General features: G+C 43.4%; 1 pseudogene across 1 annotated transcript; it reads left to right on the top strand.

Annotated features, from left to right (window-relative positions):
- Positions 1–462: 462 nt before the first annotated feature.
- Positions 463–1,882, top strand: LOC309515343 (C-C chemokine receptor type 5 pseudogene; annotated as a pseudogene). The gene has a single exon. The product of its transcript is annotated as a C-C chemokine receptor type 5 pseudogene (transcript).
- Positions 1,883–6,666: the final 4,784 nt, after the last annotated feature.

Genomic DNA, 6,666 nt, shown 5'->3' on the forward strand with positions numbered 1-6,666 from the left:
GGTCAGACCGGGCTTCTGGGCCCAGAAAACCCCAATGGGAGACAAGCATGGGGCTTGCTGGAAGTCCCATTGGATGTTTGGCTTCCAAAAGAACGTTCGAAAACCGGAACACTCACTTCTGGGTTTCGATCGTTTGGAAGCCGATTTGTTTGGGAGCCAAGGCATTTGAGAGTCAAGGCACGACTGAATGTGACTATATAGTCACACATATTTGACTATATGTGATTTTGGTTTTCGGTGCAATCCCCAAAATGTAATCCTCGTGTGAACTGTGGGATTACTGTATGCCTATATTTTAAAATCAGTTTATTCTATATCTCTCACTCCTTTAATCTTTGTTGTTAATACCTAGCCTGTTAGGCATCATATTGATTGTCTTCAGCAGACTAAATACTCAAGATCATCACTTATTAAAATACATAGTTACATATTTTATTGTTGTTTTTTGTATCATGTAGATATTTCTTATTCCTTGACCGAGAAGATGAACAATTCTTCCATGATGCCAGATTATGGGATTGCGACAACTTCTGACTATAATATTGACACAGGCCTAGTCTACAGCCATGCTATGCAAGCATTTGCAACTAATTTTCTGCCACCGTTTTACTCTTTGTTGTTCATATTTGGCCTGCTGGGCAACTCACTGGTGGTGCTGATCCTCATCAGATATAAGAAGCTCAAGAGCATGACTGATATCTACCTGCTCAATTTAGCCATCTCGGACTTGCTTGTCATCTTCTCACTCCTATTTTGGGCTTATTACGCAGGGCACGAGTGGATATTTGGAGTTGCAATGTGCAAAATTCTCTTTGGGATCTATTATATAGGCTTCTACTGCGGAAGTTTTTTCATAATCCTTTTGACTATCGATAGATACCTGGCCATTGTCCACGCAGTGTTTGCATTAAAAGCCAGGATGATCACCTATGGCACCGTCACAAGCGTCGTCACTTGGGTGGTGGTCTTATTAGCCTCTGTACCAGAATTTGTATTTCAACATGTTCAAAAGGCAAATGAGACATACGAATGTACCATTCATTATCCCTCAGAAAATGAAAAAGTATGGAAGAAATTTCTAACTTTAATGAAGTTCATTTTGGGCTTAGCCATTCCTGCAGTCATCATTATCTACTGTTACATGTGGATTATCATGATATTGATTAAGGGTAGAAATCAAGCTTATTGCTGTGATCATGGTTGTTTTTTTCCTCTTCTGGATGCCATACAACATTGCCCTCTTGCTGTGGACCTTTCAAGATTCATTTTTTTCATGTAACTCAGAGAATAATATTGAGAACAAGTTATTTGTAGCCATTTCTGTGACAGAGACAATTGCTGTGATCCACTGTTGCATCAACCCTGTGATCTATGCCTTTGTGGGGCAGAAATTTAGGAAACATATCTCTACCTTTTTCCAAAGCATATGTTCCTCCTCTCTATAAGATCTGCCCAGACCAGGCTCACCCTAACTTAGAATGGTCTACTTCCTACACAACTACAACAGATGATGACATTTCCATAGGTTTGTGAAGTGATTTCCAGTTATGTTCGTACATCTTTTCCTTCCTAACTATTTAGTTGGTATATCTGGGAGAAGTATGTTACCCTGCCAAGTGGGAGAGGAAAACGATAACCTGTGTCCTTAGACTATTGGTCTATTAACCCAGTATTGTCTACTTGGATAAGCAGCAATTGATCCTGGACTTCAGGCTGAGTATTTCTCAAGTCCTGCTACCAGAAGGCCCTCTAAGGGAAGATGTCAAGGACTGAAGTTGGAACCTTCTGCATGGAAAGCACCATTGAGTTCAATGGAACTTACTCCCAGTTCATTTTGTATATAACTGTAGTCATGCTGATCCTAATAAATTCTGTATAGTGCCACTTTTGGGAAAGTGTATTTTATTTTATTGAGGGACGCGGGTGGCGCTGTGGGTAAAACCTCAGCGCCTAGGACTTGTCGATCGTCAGGTCGGCGGTTCAAATCCCCGCGGCGGGGTGCGCTCCCGTTGCTCGGTCCCAGCGCCTGCCAACCTAGCAGTTCGAAAGCACCCTTAAGTGCAAGCAGATAAATAGGTATCGCTTTATAGTGGGAAGGTAAACGGCGTTTCCGTGTGCTGTGCTGGCTCGCCAGAGCAGCTTTGTCACGCTGGCCACGTGACCTGGAAGTGTCTCCGGACAGTGCTGGCCCCGGCCTCTTAAGTGAGATGGGCGCACAACCCTAGAGTCGGACACGACTGGCCCGTACGGGCAGGGGTACCTTTACCTTTATTTTATTTTATTAGGGATTAACACAGGTGTTTGCCTTTTTGTACCCTCCTTCGGAAGTGTATTTCTGGGGAATGTCGTGATGAGCTCTTTTTCACACTGTTTGCAACCAGGGTTTTAAAAATATTTAGATTTTATTGAAAACTTTCAGTAGAGAAATAAAGTAAACATTTTTGAGGAAAAGCCAACACAACACAAAACAAAGAGAAAAGTACTTGAAACTATGGTACAATACAGTAGGTAAGTATGACCAAGGCTTTTTTTTTCAGGCGGAACATTCCAGAACTCGATTCCACAGCACATCTCAGGTGGGTGCCATTGCCATTGTAACAGAATGAGGGAGGGTTTCATGTTGAGTTCTGGCACCTCTCTTTCTAGAAAAAGAGCACTGAGGTATTACAATTATTGTAAAAAGTATAAACTTATTAAAAAGTCATTATGCTTTTTATAAAGCAATCCAAATGCCATTAAAGGTAAAGGTAAACGTAAAGGTGAAGGACCCCTGGACAGTTAGGTCCAGTCAAAGGCGACTATGGGATTGCAGCACTCATCTTGCTTTCAGGCTGAGGGAGCCGGCATTTGTCCACAGACAGCTTCCTGGGTCATGTGGCCAGCCCAACTAACCCACTTCTGGTGCAACAGGACACTGTGAAGAGTGCCAGAGTGCATTAAACGCCGTTTACCTTCCTGCCACAGTGGTGCCTATTTATCTCTTTGCCCTGGTGTGCTTTCGAAATGCTAGGTTGGCAGAAGCTGGGATGGAGCAACGGGAGCTCACCCCAATGCACGGATTTGAACCGCCAACCTTCGGATTGGCAAGCCCAAGAGGCTCAGTGGTTTAGACCACAGTGCCACCCATGTCCAGATGTTGTTATACTTATCCTTACACAATTTACATTTAAAAGCAATCTGTTTTTATGTTGCAAGTGTAGTTATATATTCTATCCATCATTCAAAGGCAGCCATGGTATTATCCTTCCAGAATGTCAATCTAAGTCCTTTAGCAGAAGTAAGGGCACAAAGACTCTATTTTTGTTGACCTGCTATCAAACCACACAGGCAACCTATGATTTGCCTGGGGGTTGTGTTCTGGGTGATTGCGTGTGTTGACAGAGCATGCAAATGCCCGCTCTGCCATGCCCTCTTCTGCGTGTTGGTGGTCATATGTCATTTGGACGCCTCTAAAATGGTTGACACCTGTATACAGTGGTACCTCGGGTTACAGAAGCTTCACGTTACAGACGCTTCAGGTTACAGACTCTGCTAACCCAGAAATAGTACCTCAGGTTAAGAACTTTGCTTCAGGATGAGAACAGAAATTGTGCTGTGGCAGTGTGGCAGCAGCAGGAGGCCCCATTAGTTAAAGTGGTACCTCAGGCGAAGAACGGTTTCAGTTTAAGAACAGACCTCCAGAACGAATTAAGTTCTTAACCTGAGGTACCACTGTAGTTTGGATGTGATTTAGGATAATATGACCATCTGAAAATTTTAAATGTTTCTCCCAAGTAATATTTATACATCTTAATACTTTCCTCCAAAAGCTGACGTTGCATAAACATACGTTTCAAAGAAGCATTATCCTAACTACAGTGTGTTGTTCTACACTGTCTGTTTATGTCCAAACATAGCTGAGTCTAATAAATACTTAATATTATTTTTTGTTATGTAGTTTGTAATCTAGCGACACCAAAGTTAAAACTTTGTCCCACTGAATAGGTAAAATATTCAGTTCTTTATTCATTTCACAGATTCTGTACATTGAAATCAGGTACAATTGTACCTTGGATCCCGAACGCCTTGGTACTTGGACATTTTGGCTCCCCAATGCTGCAGTCGCAGAAGTGAGTGTTCCAGTTTGCAAACGTTCTTTGGAACTCGAACGTCCAATGATACTTCCACGGCTTCCAATTGGCTGCAGGAGCTTCCTTAATTGTTTAGCTACTGAATCTGATAGGGACTTAATGAGCTCGGGCCTATTCCTGTCTTGATGTACCTGCAAACAAGGGTTTCCCAGACTTAGGTCTCCAGCAGTTGTTGGACTACAACTCCCATCATCCCTAGCTAGCAGGACCAGTGGTCAGGGATCATGGGAGATGTAGTCCCCCCCAAAACAGCTGGTGGCCCAAGTTTGAAAACCCTGCTCCAAACCATCACCAATTTCAATATCTTCTCTGGTAGGTCCTGTCTGAGGAGATAACTAACCCAACAGTGTACCAATTATGGCATTCAAACCAGAAACCTCCGTCCCCAAGGCTAACAATTCCCTTTGATGTTTGTTTTGTCAAGAGACATTGGTCGCACAAAAGTTCACGCAGTGAGGGAGTTTCAGTCTCTGTTGTACCTGTTCTGTCCACTGTACCTTCCACAGCTACCTTAGTGTGTTCTGAGATCTGCAACTAGAGTGTTTCCTCCTCTGACGCAGAATAAGTGTCGGAGGTAAGGGCATGGAATCAAATTTGCAGTTCATTTTGCAGTTCCAGTGACGCAGCATGGCCCCCGACAGACCTACCTGTGCATGTCATGTTCCTCCAAAGGTTCTCCTCCTCCAATGGGAGAGCCAGTGTGGTGTAGTGGTTAAGAGCGGTAGACTCGTAATCTGGTGAACCGGGTTCGCTTCCCCGCTCCTCCACATGCAGCTGCTGGGTGACCTTGGGCGAGTCACACTTCTCGGAAGTCTCTCAGCCCCACTCACCTCACAGAGTGTTTGTTGTGGGGGAGGAAGGGAAAGGAGAATGTTAGCCACTTTGAGACTCCTTCGGGTAGTGATAAAGCGGGATATCAAATCCAAACTCTTCTTCTTCTTCTCCCTCCACCATAGGGGCACCCACCTGTGTTCCAGCACAGTCCACTCTGCACGATCGAGAAATTCCTCATCTTGCCTTATAGCTCAAAATGTGGCTATGCAAGCCTCAAGTTGCTGTTCTCTTCCAGCAAGGCAACCAGTTTGCAGGTTTTTTTTTGTAGTTTTGCATGTTCTCAAGGTGGATGACAAACACGGCACAGGTCTTGCAAGTCACTGCAGCAGCAGCTCCCTCGCCCTCCATATCTCTTGGTCCTGTGCACACTGTGAGGACTCAGCTATACAGCTGCAAATAAAATGTTTAAAGTGTGTTTTTAGTGCAATATACAATGTGATGGTGATGATGGGTCTTATGGAAAATTCAATGTATTTTAAAAAACGCTTTAAAAAAAAGCATTTTCAGAATGGTTCTTTTTTATTTGTATAGATTCCACCTGAGACAGCACTCTGGGCCTCCACTAAACACCCTTTGCAAACACCCTTGTTTATGAGTCCTGTTCACAAGTTCCTCCCCCTCTGACCATGTGCCCTAGCAGAGCATGCAGCCACTCCCACAAACTGTCCATCAAGTCTCTAGACAGCTCAGACAAACTACCAGCCTTAATCCAAAAGACACACGCTTACTCTCTTCATTCTTGTCCACCAGTCCCTTGTAAATGCCCCTGCTTACAAGTGCTGTTCACAAATGATCAATTGCATACGTATATGTGTATATCTAGCCTGAGGAGTTTGCAATTCTATTCTGACAGTGGGGAAAACATCGGGGACAGAAAATTAATGTCTGTTGTGGATAAAGGTTAAAGAGGTTAAGCCAAAAGCTTGCACCATGGCAGTTTAAGCGAGCCAGTAACAATTGCTGCACCACTCAAGTTCTGAGTCCAATAGGCTTCCCCAAAAGTCTTTCCTGGGTGGTGCCCTTAGTCATCTTTCAACAGAAATTGAATAATGTTGAGTACAGCATGTTGACAGGGTTGTTTTCTGCCTTGACCTCAGTGACCAAAATTGCATCTATATGTCCTTTACAAATGATGGGTGACATCCTGGAAATCTGCAAAGATGTGGATATTTCCAACTATAGCACCTATTAAACTGGATATAACTCTTATTTGCCATTCCCCCAGTAAAATACAGTTTTAATATGGATAGGACTTAAAGATAATAATAATAGAATCCTGTCCTTATCTTACCATGTCATTATCTCACGGGGAAACCACATGTGTAAGGGAGTTACAGCAGTCACATTAAAAAACAACAACAACTAAAGTTTGGGGAAGATGCAGTTGTGAATGGAGGAGCTTCTGATGGGTGGAGAGAGAGGCAGCAGGGTGCTTTGCCTTTCCCCTTCCAACCACTTTTTCTGCTCCATCTACCACCAGCTACATTCTCTCCTGGTTGGACCTCAGGGCAGGTTCTTGAGAATAAGCCTTGCTCAGAGTTTTGACCTTGCCGTTCCCTTTGTCAAACAAGAAAACACTAATCATGGTTTGATGCACCTTAATGGCTTAAGATCTCTTCTCCAAAGAAGCCAAAAGTTTAGGAATATGAGCAGTTCCATTGAATTTTGTGGTGCTTTACATGGAGAAAGTTCCAACTTGACA

Source organism: Podarcis vaucheri (assembly GCF_965113315.1).
Source record: "Podarcis vaucheri genome assembly, chromosome: 12".
In the NCBI taxonomy this organism is placed as follows: domain Eukaryota; kingdom Metazoa; phylum Chordata; class Lepidosauria; order Squamata; family Lacertidae; genus Podarcis; species Podarcis vaucheri.